At 36.0% G+C, this 18,952-nt stretch overlaps 2 non-coding genes across 2 annotated transcripts; both read left to right on the top strand.

The window, feature by feature from the left end:
• Nucleotides 1-5,667: 5,667 nt before the first annotated feature.
• LOC121218798 (small nucleolar RNA R71) lies at nt 5,668-5,773 on the top strand. The gene has a single exon (XR_005915275.1). It is a non-coding gene; the product is annotated as a small nucleolar RNA R71 (small nucleolar RNA).
• Nucleotides 5,774-7,845: 2,072 nt separating this feature from the next.
• Nucleotides 7,846-7,952, top strand: LOC121218794 (small nucleolar RNA R71). The gene has a single exon (XR_005915271.1). It is a non-coding gene; the product is annotated as a small nucleolar RNA R71 (small nucleolar RNA).
• The last annotated feature ends 11,000 nt before the right edge of the window (nt 7,953-18,952 follow it).

Genomic DNA, 18,952 nt, shown 5'->3' with positions numbered 1-18,952 from the left:
TATCAGAACAACCATCAAATCATTACTCTTCAAGTCAAAACTTTTTTTCGGCATCATAGGTTGATGCTTGAAGATTGAATCAAATCTCTCTTTCACTTCTTCATCGATCAAAATTGGGTTTGCACGAGGAGTCTTTGAAGATCTGGTTCTTTTGTGAGATGTGGTATCTTTTCCCAAAAATTTGGCAAAGTTTCTGCACAAAAGAGAAAAAAGAAATCGGCAAAGTGGGTAGAACTTATTATGGCAAAAATCTTGCGACAGCAAGGATGGTGCGGTGTCGATGACGACGTGTGACAACAACGGTGAGAGAACTAGGATTTTGACAAAAAGGGAAGAGAACTAGGATTTCTTTCGAGATTTGAGGTTGACAGCATAAAACAGAGATTTAAGGATTTTTGAGGATGTAAGCAAATTGCTTTGAGGGATATGAAAATTAGTAGAATGGAAAGGGGTTTATAAAGGGAAAAATTAGGGCAACATGTAGCAAAAATTTAGCTGCATTAGGGTTACTTGGGCGACAAACAATAGTGTGATGGCAAGGAATGGATTGTTCCCTCCTTTTTGCTGTCTTGGGCCACAAACTCAGACTGTATCTTACTAAAAAAACTGATTAGTACTTGGGCCAAATTTGATCCTCTTTATTAACATAAAAATTTAAAATTTAAACAGAACAAATGAAATTAAAAAAAATTAAGTCTTAATTAGGAAATTTCTTCTTAACACATTACATTAAATTAATTCCCAGGGAAGATTGGAGGGGTCACACTGGTCCTGCTTAAGTTCCAATATCCTTAGATAGAATTAATTAAATGTAATAAGTTAAGAAAATAAGTTCTAATTATTTATTTATTTACAAAATGAGTTCATGAAAAATTAAGGGTCTGCTAATTTGAGCGAGGATTCAATTCGCTCAACTTCACCATCCTAGTAGTGTTTGAGACGTTGACCATTAACTTTAAACGTATCTCTGTAATTGTCGTATAATTCAATAGCTCCATAAGGATAAACTCAGTAGCTGGTATAAGGTCATTTCCATCGGGATTTAAGCTTCCCAGGAAATAACTTTAACCTTGAATTAAACAACAAAACCTTCTAACCTTCTTTAAACTCGCGAGGTTGTATATGACTTCATGCCATCTATTTGATCTTTCTTTACACATTTTGGCATTCTCATAGGAAAACAACCTCAGCTCTTCCAACTCATCAAGTTGTAACATCCTTCTCTCACCGACTTGCTTAAGATCAAAGTTCAACTGATTCAAAGCCCAGTGAGCTTTATTCTCCAAATCTAATGGCAAATGACATGCCTTTCCAAAGACTAACCGATAAGGAGTCATTCCTAACAGAGTATTTAATGTTGTTCGTTAGGCCCATAATGCATCATCGAGCCTTCGAGACCAATCTTTTCTGCTAGGGCGTACTACCTTTTCAAGGATACCTTTGATTTCACGATTCACTCTTTCAACTTGCCCATTAGAGTAGGGGTGATAGGCAATAGCAATCTTGTGCTTCACATCATATTTATCAAGCAACGACTTAAGCCATTTGTTCACAAAGTGAGAACCTTTATCACTAATAATAGCTTTTAGTGTCGCAAATCGTGTAAACACATGCGTATGTAGAAATTGAATGACTACCTTAGCATCATTTGTAGAGTATCCTTTAGCTTCAACCCATTTGGATACATAGTCCACAGCAACTAAGGTGTATTTGTTCACATACGAAGATGGGAAATGGGCCTAAGAAGCCAATGCCTCATACGTCGAATAATTCAATCTCCAAAATGTTTGTCAAGGGCATTTCATTCCTCCTTGATATATTTACAGTCCTTTGGCATTTATCACAGTTTTTGACATAAGCATAAGTATCTTTAAATAGTGTAGGCCAAAAGAAACCTGCTTGCAAAATCTTTGCTGCAGTACGTGAACCACCAAATTTTCTCCCACTTGGAGATGAATGGAAATGATACAAGATCTCAGCAATCTTGCTTTCACCTACACACTTTCGGATTATATTATCTGCACATTGTGTAAAAAAAAGCAGATCCTCCCAAAGATAATACAGGCTATCATGAAGGAATTTTTTCCTTTGTTGGTATGTCATTTCTCGAGGAATTATTCCACATGCAAGATAATTTGCAAAATTAGCAAACCAGGGTGTTTCATGAATTTGATTTACCTTAAATAAGTGTTCATTTGAGGAATTCTCGTTGATAGGCACATATGACTGAGTTACCTCATTTTGCTCCAACCTCGACAGATGATCAGCTATTTGATTTTTGACACCTTTTCTATCTTGGATCTCAAGGTCAAATTCATGGAGTAAAAGTTTCCAACGAATTAGCCTTGGTTTTGCATCTTTCTTCGTGAGCAAGTATTTAATGGCCGCATGGTCAGTAAATACTATAACTTTGGTACCTATAAGATATGAGAAGAATTTGTCAAAAGCAAAAACTATAGCGAAGAGTTCTTTTTCGGTTACCGTATAATTGCATTGGGCACCTATGCATAGTAAATAGGGTGAAACACTTTATTTCTTCTTTGACCCTTCACAGCTTCAACGACATAGTCACTTGCATCACACATCAAATCAAATGTTGAGTTCCAATCAAGTGTAATGATTATTGGGGCTGAGATTAACCGCTTATTTAGCTCTTCAAAAGCTTTCAAACATGCTTTGTTGAAATCAAACACTGTATCTTTCTCCATTAACAAACATAATGGTTTGGAAATTTTTGAGAAATCTTTGATAAACCTTTGATAAAAACCGGCATGGCTTAAGAAACTTCTGACTCTTTCCACATTCATTGGGGTCGGTAATCTTTCAATTATGTCCACCTTCACTTTATCGACTTCAATTCCTTTCTTTCAGATCTTATGACCTAAGACAATCCTTTTCTTGACCATAGAATGACATTTTTCCCAATTAAGGACAAGATTCGTCTATTCACATCTCTTTAGTACCTTAGCCAAATTTTTGAAACAGATGTCATAAGTGTTACCAAAAAGAGAAAAATCATACATGAAAACCTCAATAAATTTTCAACCATATCAGTTAATATTGCCATCATGCATCGTTGAAAAGTTGCAGGCGCATTGCATATACCAAAAGGCATTCGCCTAAGAGCAAATGTACCGTATGGATAAGTAAATGTTATTTTATGCAGGTATTCTAGGGCTACAACTATTTGGTTATATCCCAAATAGCCATCTAAAAAATAATAAAATTCATTACCTGCTAGTCAATCTAACATCTGATCCATAAAAGGCAATGGAAAATGGTCCTTCCGAGTGGCTTTGTTCAACTTTCTGTAATCAATACAGATTCTCCAATCGGTAACAGTTCTTGTTGGAATTAACTCGTTACGCTCATTTTCAACAATTGTGATTCCACCTTTCTTTGACACACACTACACCGGACTTTCCCACGAACTATCTGAAATAGGATAAATGATTCTTGCATCTAACCATTTGATCACTTCCTTTCTCACAACTTCGTTCATAATAGGATTGAGCCTTCTTTTTCCATCAATTGGAGATTTTTCACCTTTTTCTAAAATGATTTTATGCATGCAAAAAAAATGACTTATACCTCGAATATCAGCTATGGTCCAACCAATTGCCTTCTTAAATTTTTTTAGAATAACAATTAGTTGCTCCTCTTGATCTTTCATAAGTTTTGCTGAAATAATCACAGGCAAAGTAGAACAATCACCTAAATAAATGTATTTCAAATGGAAATGAAGTACCTTTAGTTCTAGTTTAGGTGGTTCTTTAATTGACAACTTGGGTTGCACAAATTCTCTGACTTCCAACTCCAACAGTTCAAACCATGTGGATTGAATATAATTTCCTGGATTGGCTTCCATCAAAGCCATGTTTTCTTTACCTTCTTTATCCTCTAAAGGGTCAAGATCTAAGGCTTTCTCCAATGGATCTTCTTCAAAATTTCTTTCTGTAGAAACCAAGGTTTCTATCTCTTTTATAACTGAACACTCCTTTATCGGATTGGGAAATTTCATCGCTTTAAGAATGTTAAAGTTTACGTGATCTTTTTGAACTCGCATGGTGACTTCTCATTTCTGCACATATATTAACGTTCTTCCCGTGGCTAAGAAAGGTCTCCCAAGGATGATTGGCACTTTCTTGTCAGATTCAAAATCTAAGACAATGAAATCAGCAGGAAAAATTAATTTATTGACTCTGACCAAAACATCCTCGATCTTTCCTTCGGGATATGCTAAAGATCGATCCGCTAGCTGAAGCGTCACAGTTGGAGGTCTTACTTCACCTATGCCTAACATCTTGAAAATAGACTTAGGCATCAAGTTGATACTCGCTCCTAAGTCACACAAAGCTTTACCATAGTAGAAGTCACCAATGTTATAGGGTATAGTAAAGCTTTCTGCGTCTTTTAATTTCGGTAGCAGTTTGTTCTGCAGGAACAGACTGCACTCCTTTGTCAAGGCAATAGTCCAATACTCACTCAGTCATTTTTTTCTTGGACAGTATATCCTTCACAGACTTCACATAATTCTGCATTTGTTCTAAAGCCTCCACCAATGAAATATTGATGTGTAAATACTTTAGAACATCCAAAAACTTCTTGAATTGCACCTCCTGTTTCTGCTTGTTTTGCTGCAATCTTTGCGGATATGGAGGTGATGGAACTTTCGGTTGAACCGGACAACTTTTCTGAGTAGGTAAATCTGCATCCAACGAAGATGTTAAAATATCTGAATTCACTAAGTCAGGGTTTACCTTTTTAGACTTTGCAATTTCTGATTCCTTTAGTGTAGGAACTTCAATAGTTGGTTGATTCTTCTCAACGGGCTTATCTTCAACATCAATCAATCGGGGTTCTAGGATTTTACCACTTCGAAATGCCACTGCCTGGATATGTTCTTTACCCAAATTTCTTAGATTTTCAATATCGCTCGACAAGTTTCCTTGCAGTCTATTACGTAGCTCTGTAGCTAACTGGCTCATTTGGTTTTCCAAATTTTTTAGTATTACTGCTTGGCTTTGGATCAAAACATCATTTTTTGTCATATACGCTTTCAACAAGTTCTCCAAACTGTTTGATGCCTCAGCTTGAGGTGGTTTTGGAGCTTACTCATTAAACCCTTAAAATTTGCTGGGTGTTTGCTGCAATAAGTTGTTGTTCGGTCCATTTCCTTGGCTGCTCCAAGAAAAGTTAGGATGATTTCGCCATGAAGGATTGTAGAAGATGGACTGGGGTCCTTGTCCACTCCTATTTTGATATTGGTTCCATACATAGTACACTGACTCAGGATTTGATGGATAATTCCCAAAAGAATGACCTTCCCCACAGTACACACAGGAAATTGCTTCAAACAGACTTGGCGGCTGAGCTCTAAAATTATTAGTACTATTAGTGGTTAACTATTTTAACATAGAGGAAATAGACGATACCTGAGTTGATAACGAAGTGAAGGAATCAACTTCATGAAATTTGGCTACGCATCTTCCTGAAGATGTTCGATTTGTTGGCCGTTGATAGTTATTACTCGCGATCCTCTCGATGATCTCATAACCCTCATTATAAGACCTAGACAAAATTGCACCATTAATGGAAGCATCTACCATCAATCTTGTAGGTGCATTGAGACCATTATAGAATGTCTCCAACTAGATACAGTAAGGAATCCCATGATGAGGAACTTACGAAGTAACTCCTTGAATCGCTCCCAAGCCTCATACAAAGTCTCGTCATCCAATTGTTCGAAAGTTGTGATCTCGTTCCTCAACTTAGCGTTTTTGCTAGGTGGGAAATACTTAACCAAAAATCTCTCTACTAATTCTTGCCATGTAGATATGGAACTTGGTAGCAATGAATTGAGCCATGCTCGTGCTCGTTCTCGCAATGAGTACGGAAACAACTTCAACCTCAATGCGTCTTCAGTCACACTGGCTATCTTCAATGAATCACTCACCTCTATAAACAATCGAAGGTGGAGATGTGGATCTTTCATGGGCATACCACTAAATTGGCCCACCGTTTGTAGCATTTGAAACATCACTGGTTTCAATTGAAACTGGGTTGCCTCAATATCTAGCCTTCTAATTCATGGGTTTAACTCACTCAAAAGTGGCACAACATATTGTCTGATGCATCCATCCCTATCATCGAAAATGAGGATAGGATTTCGTACATAATCGGCTTCATTACCTTGGTCTTGATTCTGATTTCCAAGGTCTATCTCAACTTGTCTTTGAGTTGTTCGTTCACGTCTTCTTTGTTTGAAAGTTCACTCAATTTCAGGGTCTACAGGGAGTAAATCAATAATTCGATCTATGCTCATAAACACTTGAAAAGAAAATCACAAATATCAATTAAAAAGAATAAGTTAGTAATGTTAGAAATAAATCAAATTGAAAATAAATAATTTCACAAAAAATAATCACTATGGCAACAGTTGACAATCCCCGGCAACAGCGCCAAAAACTTGTAACGCTTAGGTTTGTGCAGCATTCCTGTGCACCCTTCAGTAAGTGCAACAGTTTTGAACTCCTCTAACCTTCTCTCCTTGGATAGGATATCTTTCATGAATTTTACGTAGTGAGGCATTTGTTCTAATGCTTCCACCAAAGGTATGTTGATGTGTAATTACTTCAAAACCTCCAGAAATTTCTTGCATTAAGCATCTTGTCTCGAATTTGGAAATACCGGGGAAAAGGTGGCAGTGGCCTTCCTTCCATTTGCTGAGGTTGCTTTGCCATGGTACTTGTATTAGCTCTGCAAGATGAATTTGCTTATGTATGCTTATATTTTCTCCCATATTTTTTTGTTTGTTCAACTTCTGGCTTGAAAGTTGTGCTTTCGGGAACTTTTAAACTTTTCTTCTCAATAAAGGTATCAGTCACAACTCCTGAAAGCTGAGTGCCACTCCGGAGTGTTATGGCCTTACATTATTCTTTTCCTTGATATCGAGAACTTTCTATGTATCTAGGTAATGCTCCTTGTTGTCTGGAACTTAATGCTATGGCAATTTGTCCTACTTGATTCTCTAGAGCTCTTAAGAAAGCTACCTGGCTCTGAATAATTACATCATTCTTAGCCATATACTCCTTTAAGAGAGCTTCTATAGTTGATGTTGAAGATGACAAACTTTGTTGCACATTTTGCCGCAGCATTGGTTGACTGTATGCAAGTGGTACACCAGCTCTTAAGAAAGCTACCTGGCTCTGAATAATTACATCATTCTTAGCCATATACTCCTTTAAGAGAGCTTCCATAAATGATGTTGAAGATGACAAGCTTTGTTACACATTTTGCCGCAGCATTGGTTGATTGTATCCAGGTGGTACACCAATCACATTCTACCTATTAACATTAATGGCATTTCCCATTCCCTGATTACTCCAGCTAAAATTTGGATGTTGTTTCCATCCTAGATTGTATGTGTTGGAGTAAGGATTATTGTTGCTATGATTAAAATTCCCCATGTAATACGTAGAGGCTTTATTGGATGGGCGTTCATCAAAAACATTATATTCTCCATAGTATATGCATGTTAGTTCTACAACCTTCATCTCCTGTACTGCAGAGTATCTTTTCAGAGTTTTAATCATATTTGTTAGAGATGATAACTGAGATGTTAATGATGTGATCACGTCAAGTTCCATTGTTCCAGCAACTCTTCTACCACTACTAACTCTGGTAGTAGGGTACTGATAATCATTGGTTGCTATTCTTTCTCGAATTTCATATGCTTCATTGTAGGATTTGTCAAGCAATGTCCCATTAGTAGATGCATCCACCACCATTCGCGTATGAGCATTTAATCTATTGTAGAACATTTCCATCTGTGCCCAATGTTGAAAACCATGATTCGAGAATTTTTTAATTAGTTCCTTCAAATCCTCTCATGCTTCATATAATGTCTCATCTTTAGATTGCCTGAACGATGTAATGTTGTTCCTAAGCTTGGCATTCATGTTGTGAGGATTGTACCTAAGTAGAAATCTCTGACACGGTTCATTCCAAGATGCCACCATACTTGATGGTAACACATTCAACCTTGATCTAACACGGTCTCGTAATGACTAAAGGAAAAATTTTAATATAATGGCATCTTCAGGAACACCCTACTGCCTGAATGAGTCACAAACTTCAAGAAAAAGTCTCAAGTCCAATCTTGGATCTTCAGTAGGTAGATCACTAAACTGCCCTACGATCTGCAGCATCTGAAACATTACTGGTTTTAATTCAAAGTGTTTAGCTTGAATATGTGGCCTAACAATTCTTGGATTTAGATCATCCAAAATAGGCACTACATGTTCTTTGATGGGTCTGTCTCTGTCTTCTATAATTCATGGAATATCAACATTCCTTCCATTCTGGAGTACTTAATCTTCTCTGATTGGATCATTTATAATCCTCTCCATTTCTTTTAATTCTTATCTTCTTTGCTTTAATGTTCTTCGATTGCACAATCAAAATAATATTTTGTATCGTCTTGAATACTTTTTCTTATGCACTAATACAAACCTGAAAAATCAAATAAAATACTAGTTAACTACTCTAACGAAAATACAAGAATAATAACAAATCAACTTTTCACCAATGGTGTCAATCCCCGGGAACGGCGCCAAAAACATGTTGCATGTAAAATAACTATTGCAATTGTACAAATGTACACATCATTCAACTAATAAAGTCATAAGAAAGTATCATCTCTACCGGGATCGAAAATTGGTAAGAAATTGAGAATGTTATTATAATACTGTTAATTATACCAAAATATTAGGAAATAATCTCAAAGTGAATAAGAAACTAGAATAATGAATTACCGAAATTAAAAGATAAAGAACAAAGAATTGATATGGCAAATAAAATGATGTGGCAATTCACAGAGAATATAAAAATTATTTCAGTTGTTGAATGAATAGGGTTGGAATTATTTAGGAGAAATGTTCATATCAAGATAATGCCATAGCAAAATATTGTCTAATCTACTACCCAGAGATTCACTACTCTGACCTGCCTCTTTCGATAACTAGATCTTAAGCTAAAAATCTAAGTTCATGTACGTCTACATAACTTGGGATTAATAACTATAATGAACATCCTATACGTACAACTTGCGACATCTATGTCTAGAGTGCTATGAATATTCTGTCGGGTATTTGCTTGCATCAAACGATTTAAAATCCAATATTCTCAACCTTTTTAGAATTAAAAACACCTAAGAAAAAAACATACATTCAAGTACGTCTTGAGCTTCCATGCATGTATTTAAAATAAGTATGAATCGAATGTAACAGTTATATGGACCATCTTAAATCCTAGGGATTAAAGATGATAAAATATTTAGAGAAACAACTCCAACCCAGAAAAGATTTAGTTCATGGGTGCAAAAGTAAACATCAAAATAATATCATTCATTAACATTTCTCAATTAATTTCAAATCACAAAAAATCAATCTAGAAAAATAAAGGCAAAACTGTAGGAAGTTAATTCCACACTCCAGCTTCTCTTTGACCATCGATTGTACATGAATCCAGGATAGATTTCTCTTCCCCTTCCTCACGTTTGTATTCTGCTATCTTCTAAGCTGCTACCCTTTATTTCTCTGGAATTCTCCAATGGTGTTCTTCTTTGCGCAAAGAGAGAGAGAATTACTATCACCAGTCTCTTTCCCATGCTGGTTCTCCTCTCCATTTTTCTTCTTCTCTCTCCTTCTTTTATTGGGTAGATCCATCCCACATCAATACACATTTTTCATTCCTCTATTCAGGTTGGTTTTTCTAGTGAACGTCCAACTGGCTGAGAGTGACATGGATAGAATGCTAAGTTACCTTCCCGAAATTCTCATGTCAATTCTGTTGGCAATCAATCTTACCAATTGTCATGGCAATGTTTCAATTCCCTTATTTTCTTTCTACATCCTCTTCATCCCCTTCTTCTACTTGTACCTATGTTCACACAGAACCACATCTTTCTTCCCCAAGTGATAAAAGTAACAAATAATTGTCAATGTAGCGCAATTTAAGCTTTTGATATGCAATGTTCTAAATTTATTCTAATAAAGTAGATGTATTTACTTACTTTCAAACAATTAATTCCATCTAGAGGCCTAAAATATAACTCTTTTCTAGAGTTATTAACACCCTTTGAGTTTAATCCCAATCGGCATCCATTGTACCACCCCTAACCCATATCCGTCGTCGAAACAGGGCTATACACCATTACCGAAGTTTTCAAATCAAACGAAAAAAATTTCAAACTTTTTAAATCATATCAATAAATACATTAAGACCAATTCAAAACATACATATTGTCCCTTAAACGAGCCCTCGAGGCCCTAAATATGCGTTAGAATCAAATCAGAACTAAATCATAAACTTATAGAATTTTTTAGAAAAAGATAAAAATTTTCAAACTACAGGAGTCACAAGGTCGTGTGGCTAAGCCGTGTGGGCATTTGAAGTAGGGACACATGGTTATGTCCCAGCCCATGTCCACGCTCGTGTAACACACTGACTTGGGTCACACAGCCAAGCCACACACCCATGTGCTAGGCCGTATACCCATTGAAGTAACCCCACACGCCCGTGTTCCAGGCCGTTTAACAACCTGACTTGAAACTCTTTAAAAGCTACTGGTGACACACGACCGTGTCACCTAACCTTGTGTCACACATGGTTGAGACACATGCCAGTGTCTCTGCCCATGTTGACAAAAATAGGCTGTTTACAATACCATTTTCTCAAACTATTCATGTGCCTACAACCAAAATTACACATGTGCACAAGCCATAACAAGGCACCAAAATCATGCATAATTAAGCTATATATATGGTATAATTTCATACTACCAATACGCCTAATGGCACCCCAAATAACAACATTTAAAACATGTGCCAATATAAACACAAATTGGTCAATTGTTAAATTAGTACTTAACGAAGTTTATACCATATTGTACTATTTATTTACCAACCAAAAATATACTAAAAAGGAACTAAATATACCATTCAAGATTTAGCTCCAAGTAGTCATATAATTCACTTATAATTAATGCACTAAATCACCACATTCATTTACCTCATAAAATACCTACCATATGCATATTTAACCTATCACACCTTCAACCATTTTCAAACATAACAAGCCAAACATCAATCTTTTAAACTATATCTATTACACCATAAAAATACCATGATTCAAGCCAAACCAAATTCTCATTTCAACAACAGATAATACATGGCCAACATTAGCCAAAATACCTATACATTATGACCAAAATTAAACATCTATAAGTACCGAACGAGCCGATAGATAGTGTGATAGATCTCTGACGACTTTCCAACCCGAACGAGCTTTCGATTTACTACAAAACACAGAAAAATAAACACAAAAGAAGCATATCTTGCTTAGTAAGTTCGTAAAACATACAGTCTAACCTTGCCAATATAATATACAATCACAAAGCATGTACAACCCAATCCAACATGAGAATAACTAACTCAAATACTTATATATGTACATTCATACTCTTAATTTTCAGAAGGTACACCCTACCTACCTTTCATCAAACTAATGTAATTTACATTGAAAGCTCTTACCAAAGCTCACACGAGGTACTAATACAATGGTTGATACATCCCTTTTCGTAATTCCATAATCAAAGTTATCCCTTTTCATAGTTCGACAGCCAAACCTATCCCTTTTCATAATTTGACGGTTGTCACCATCCCTTTTCATTGTTCGATGGTCGTCACCATCCCTTTTCATAATTTGATAGCCGAAGCTATCCCTTTTCATAGATCGATATTCAAAGCCATCCCTTTTCATAGTTCGATGGTCGTCACCATCCCTATTCTTTGTTGATGGTCATCACCATCCCTTTTCACAATCAATAGCCGAAGTTATCCCTTTCCGTATTCGATAGCCAAAGCTATCCCTTTTCATTCGTCGATGAACATCGTTATGCTGTTGGATTTTTCCATCAACACTCAATTTAATATTATACAATAATAGCATTCAAATCATGAAATAAAAATGAAACTTAAACGTACGAACTTACCTCAACGATAAATATAGGAAAATGAAGTCGGCTAATCTGAAGTTTTTCTTTGCCTTGATCTAGAGTCGTAAATAGTTTATCTTTATCTAAATGAATAAATTTAGCTCAATTCAATAATCATTCTATTCAATTTAACCCAAATCCATATTTTAGAAAAATTACAATTTTTCCCTTATACTTTCGATTGCTTTTCGATTTAGTCCTTAGCTCATAAAATGGAAATTCATGCAATTCATCCTCAATCCACTATAGTAAAATTTCATATAGGTCCCTACCAAGCCCTATATTTCATTTATTTCACAAATTTACCATGTACATTTTCTATTTTTCAAATTAATCCCTATTTGTCAATTTTCTTAAAAATCACTTAGCAAAAGTTGTTTATTTAACAACAACTAATCATTTTATTCCAAAAATCATCTGAACTTATACACATTAATTAATGGAAAAACCCTAATAGTTTAACAGCTTCACAAATTAATCATCGGGCAAGCTAGATTAAGCTACAACGACTCTAAAAACATAGAAATCATTAAATATGGGACAAACAATACTCACATGCGAGCAAAATTGAGAAGATCGAATGTTCAACCTTCCATGGATGTTTTTCCTTTCAAATTTCGATGGTGATAAACAATTTAGGAAGATATGTTTTATTTCTTTTATTTTTACTAAATTATTAACTTAATTACTAAATTAACCTAACCATTAACCTTTAAAATCACGTAATAAGTGTCCATATTTGTCCACTCAGCATGCCAATGGTTTAATTCCAACATAAACCCTTCAATCATTTAATTTCATAGCTATTAAATCCATTTAGCTTATTGAACTCCTATTTCGCACATTTTGTAATTTAATCCTTATTATCGAATTAAGCACGTAAATGGTAAAATTTCTTAACAAAATTTTTATACTATATTACTAACATGCTGTAGACATTAAAATATTAATAAAATAAATATTTTAACGTCATATTTGTTGTTCTGAAAGCACTATTCTAAAACAACAGACTTAGCTTTCCTTTACGACCAAAACGAAGAACTTTCTTCAAAGGCGATACTTTCAAACACTTTATCGATGACTTGAAATTCAATATCTTTAAGTTTCAAATCTGCATACGACTTCTAGCGATCTGAAGCTGCTTTCAAACTGTTTTACTTTTTCTTCAATCTCTCAAATCAAATCGACCCCGTGTATCTTTTCCTCACTAAGCTCGGTCCAATACAAAGGAGTTTGACATTTACGACTATACAATGCTTTGTACAGTGCCATTTTTATACTCGACTGATGACTATTATTGTACGCGAACTCAACGAACAGTAAATATTTCTCCCAGTTACCTTCGAATTCTAATATGTAACAACGAAACATATCTTCGAGTATTTGAATTACTCACTCAGATTGACTATCCGTCTGAGGGTGAAATGTAGTGCTAAAATGCAATCGTGTACCTAGAGCTTTTTGTAACTTTCTCCAAAATCGTGATGTAAATCGCGGATCTCTATCCTAAATGATGGAAACTTGCACCCCGTGTAATCTTACGATCTCCAAAAGGTATAATTCAACTAATCTGTCAAGGGAGTAATCTGTCCATACCGGAAAATTTTGTGCAGACTTCGTGAAACGATCAATGATAACCCAAATAGCATCTTTCTTCCTTGGAGATAGGGGTAAACCCGATACGAAGTCCATATTAACTCAATCCCATTTCCACTCCGGTATCATCACTGGCTGCAATAATCCTGAAGGTACCTAATGTTCATCTTTTACTTGTTGGCATACTAAACATCTAGATATAAAGTCAGAAATCTCGCGTTTCATTCCCAGCCACCAGTACATCTGTTTCAAATCACCGTACATCTTATTACTTCCCGGATGAACAGACAAGATACCATTATGAGCTTCATATAAGATTCTTTGAATGAGCTATGAATTGTTTGGTACGTAAATTCTACCTCTGAATAATAAATAATCATCAGTTCCTATTTGAAATTCTGAATCAGAAGTCAACTCACACTGTGCCCGTTTAGCTAGTAAATCATCATCACATTTCTGAGCTTTACAGATCTGCTGTAGAAACATCGGTCTAGCTTTCAACTCAGCTAAGATCGAGCTATGGTCAGATAATACCAATCGCGTATTCATCGCTCACAGAGCAAACAAGGACGTTCTACTCAAAGCATCAACAACTATGTTTGCTTTTCCCAGATGATAATCAATGACGAACTCATAACCTTTTAATAGAGCCATCTGTGCTGTCTCAAATTCAAATCTTTCTATGACATTAGATACTTAAAACTCTTATGATCGGTAAATATATGGCATTTCTCGCTGAACAAATGGTGTCGCCAACTTTTCAATGCAAACACAGTAGCTGCCAACTCTAAGTCATGTGTCGAATAATTTTTTTATGTGGCTTCGATTGTCTGGAAGCATAAGCTATTACCTTACCTTCTTGCATTAAAACACAGCCTAAACCATTTAATGATGCATCGCTAAAAATCACAAATTCTTTACCCGATTCAGGCTGAACCAGAACTGGTGCCCTAATCAACAGTGCTTTCAATTGATTGAAACTTTGCTAACATTTCTCAGACCATTCAAACTTTACATCTTTTTGTAATAGTTGCGTCATCAGTGTAGCTATCATCGAAAACCCTTTTACAAATCTTCTATAATAACTAGCTAATCCTAAGAGGCTTCTAACTTCAGATACGTGTCTCGGTGGTTTCCAATCAACAACAACAGAAATTTTACTTGGATTAAATCTGATGCCGTCATCTGATACTATGTGTCCTAGAAAACTAACTTATCAGAGCCAAAACTCACATTTGCTAAATTTAGCATAAAGTTGTTTATCATGCAGGGTTTGCAACACAATTCTTAATTGTTTAGCATGCTCAGACTCGTCTCGAGAATAGATCAGAATGTCGTCAATAACTACCACCACAAATCTGTCTAAAATTGGTCTGAAGATTCTGTTCATCAAATCCATAAATACTGCAGGTGCATTTGTTAAACCAAATGGCATCATAAGAAATTCGTAGTGTCCATACCTGGTTTTGAATGCAGTTTTCAGCATATCTGAATCTTTCACTCGAAGTTGATAATAGCCAGAACGAAGATCAATCTTTGAAAATATTGTGGCACCTTTCAACTAATTGAATAGATCATCAGTACGAGACAGTGGATATTTGTTCTTGATTGTAACCTTGTTGAGCTGACAATAATCAATACACAATCTCACCAATCTGTCCTTTTTCTTAATGAATAGAACCGGTGCACCCCAAGGTGAAAAGCTGGGTCGAGCAAAACCCCTATCTGTCAATTCTTGCAACTATGCTTTCAAATCTTTCAACTCAATACGAGCCATTCTGTACGGTGCTATCGAGATGGTGATGTTTCCGGTACTAGTTCAATAGCAAACTCAACCTCTCTAACCGGCGGTAATCCAGGTAACTTCTTTATAAACACATCGAGATACTCACAAACCACTGGCACTGATTCAAGCTTCGATTCAGACACTTTAGTATCCAAGACATATGCAAGGTAAGAATTGCAACCTTTTCTCATATATTGCTACGTTGACATAGCTGAAATAACCATAGGCAACCCACTCACACTATCCAATTCAATATGAAACGTCTCACCATTCTGAAACTTCAATACAATAACCTTTCGTCTACAGTTTACAACTGCGTCATGTAGAGTTAACCAATCCATGCCCAAAATCACATCAAACTCGTTAAATGGCAACAACATCAAATTAGCCAAAAAACTGTAACCCCAAATCATCAACTACTACATACTGACCTAGGGGGTTCAACACTTTAACCATGAATTCAGTAGACTCAACAGGTAAATTCCTACTAGACACTAAATTCGTGCACACATATGAATGAGTTGATCCTGCATCAATCAAAGCAATCACATTAGTATCAAGAATAGAAAAAGTACCTGCAATAACATCTAGCGCAGAAGCTTCATCTCGTGCGCGAATAGCGTAAGCCCCAGCTGGTGCTCATGCTTCAGACCTCATAGCAGAGTCATTTGTTCCACCATGGCTACCACTTGTGTTTCCAGGGTTGCGAGGTGGTCTTCCCTCGTGGCAGTGTTATTGGGTCACACATTTTGAGCCTTTTCTTTCTCAGATATTTCTGGGCAATCACGAATAAAATACTTAAACGAACCACACTTGAAACACGCCTCATCTTTTGCTCTTCACTCTTCAAAATTTCGACGCCCACACCGTTGATAACCAGGTTTATTATCCTTAACACTACTTACACTAGCCACAAATGTAGCTTGTGTCTTAGAACCTACATAATGTTTGCCTCGGTCTCTTGATATATTCGACTGTGACTGATATGACTTCTCGATATATTATGGTATTCTTTTGATATATTCGACTGTGACTGATATGACTTCTCGATCCCCCATTTTTTCTACAATCTTTGGCTTCATAATTGACTTTTCTTTCCTCTTTTCTAAGCTCCTCAACTTTATGTGCTTTGTCAACTAAAACAAAAATTCTCTCAGCTCGAGGATCATAACTAGAAGCTTTATGTCCTCACTTAATTGATCTTCAAATCGTTTACACATTGTAGTCTTGGTCAGAATACACTCCCAGGCATATTTACACAATCGGAAAAATTCTCGTTCATACTCTAACACTGTCATACGGCCTTGCTTAAGCTTGAGAAATTTTTTACGCTTCTGATCAAGGAATCTTTGATTTATATATTTCTGTCTGAACTTTCTTTGAAAGAATTCCCAGTCAATACGTTCTCTCGGAACAACTAAAATCAAGGTATTCCACCATTGATATGCTAAATCTTTTAGTAGAGATACTACACACTTTACACATTCAGCTGGTGTACAAGACAACTCATCTAAAACCTGGATAGTATTCTTTAACCAAAAGTTAGCTTTCTTAAGATCACCATCGACTGTAGCTCGAAATTCTTCAGCCTCATATTTGTAAATTTTGATGACTAGCGACTTATTAACTCATAAAGGTTCCAAACCTTAAGGAATAACGGGGACTGATTGGGAAACAGGTGGGGTGGAGGTTGTTGAGCCACCGAGTTCGTTCGTACGAACTCGGTAAACCACTCACTAATCAATTGCAAGAAAGCTTCCTTAGCTTCTCCTCCTCGGCCCTCAAATACGAGCCTCGAACCACTTGACATTGCTCCGTGAACGGAGGCTTGAGCGTTACTTTCAATTTCATTGGAGTCGGCTTGGTTGGATGTCATTGCTATATGAAATCATATTTAAAAACAGTCAAGAGATATCATACTATCACAACTTATATAATGGCATGTATAGCTAGACTCATACACGCAACATTTAGTTTGAGAATCGACTAAACCGTAGCTCTAATACAAATAAATGTAGCACCCCTCACCCATATCCATCGCCGAAATAGGGCTACAGAGCATTACTGAAATTTTCAAATCAAACAGACAAAAATTTTAAAATTTTAAAATCATATCAATAAATACATTAAGACCAATTCAAAACATACATATTGTCCCTTAAACAAGCCCTCGAGGCCCTAAATATGCGTTAGAAACAAATTGAAACTAAATCGTAAACTTATAGAATTTTTCAAAAAAAGATGAAAAAAAATTCAAACTGCAAGGGTCACACGGCCGTGTGGCTAGGCTGTGTGACTCACACGATCAAGAGACACGCCCGTGTCTCAGGCCGTGTGGGCATTCGAAGTAGGAACACACAGCCGTGTCACAGCCCAAGTTCGTACCCGTGTAAGTCACTGACTTGGGTCACACGGCCAAGCCACATGCCCGTGTGCCATGCCGTGTGCTAGGCCATGTAACAGCCTGACCTACAACTCTTTAAAAGCTATAGTGACACAAGGCCATGTCACCTAACCATGTGTCACACATGGCTGAGACACATGCCCGTGTCTCAGCCCATGTGGACGAAAATAGACTATTTACAAGCCCTTTTTTCTCACCCAACTATGTACGTACCTACAACCAAAATTACACATGTACACAAGCCATAATAAGGCACAAAAATCATGCATAATTAAGCTATATACATATGGTATAATTTCATACAACCAATATGCCCAAAGGCACCCCAAATAACCACATTTAAAACATGTACCAATATAAACACAAATTGGTCAATTGTTAAACTAATACTTAACCAAGTTTATACCATATTTACCATTTGTTTTACCAACCAATATAAACACAAATTGGTCAATTGTTAAACTCATACTTAACCAAGTTTATACCATATTGTACCATTTGTTTTACTAACCAAAAACATACCAAAAAGGTACTAATTATACCATTCAAGATTTAGCTCCAAGTAGTCATATAATTCACTTATAATTAATGCACTAAATCACCACATTCATATACCTCATAAAACACCTACCATATGCATATTTACCCTATTATACCTTCAACCATCTTTCAAACATAAAAAATCAAACATCAACCATTCTAAAGCTAATTTTTACATGCCAAAACTATATCTATTACCCCATAAAAACACCATGATTCAAGTCAAATAAAATGGCCATTTCAACAACCAAGAATACATGGCCAACATTAGCCAAAATACCTATACATGCCATTATGACCAAATTGAACATCTATAAGTACCGAAAGAGCCGATAGATAGTGTTATAGAAATCCTACAAATTTCCAACCTGAACGAGCTTCCAATTTACTACAAAACATAGAAAAATAAACACAAAGTAAGCATATCTTACTTTAGTAAGTTCGTAACATATACAGTCTAACCTTGCCAATATAATATACAATCACAAAGCATGTATAACCCAACCCAACATGAGAATTTCTAACTCAAATACTTTATATGTACATTAATACTCTTAATTTTCAGTAG

Source organism: Gossypium hirsutum, chromosome D06, assembly GCF_007990345.1.
Source record: "Gossypium hirsutum isolate 1008001.06 chromosome D06, Gossypium_hirsutum_v2.1, whole genome shotgun sequence".
NCBI lineage: Eukaryota > Viridiplantae > Streptophyta > Magnoliopsida > Malvales > Malvaceae > Gossypium > Gossypium hirsutum.
The sequence above is the reverse complement of the archived record's forward strand: the minus strand, read 5'-3'. Positions and strand labels throughout refer to the sequence as shown.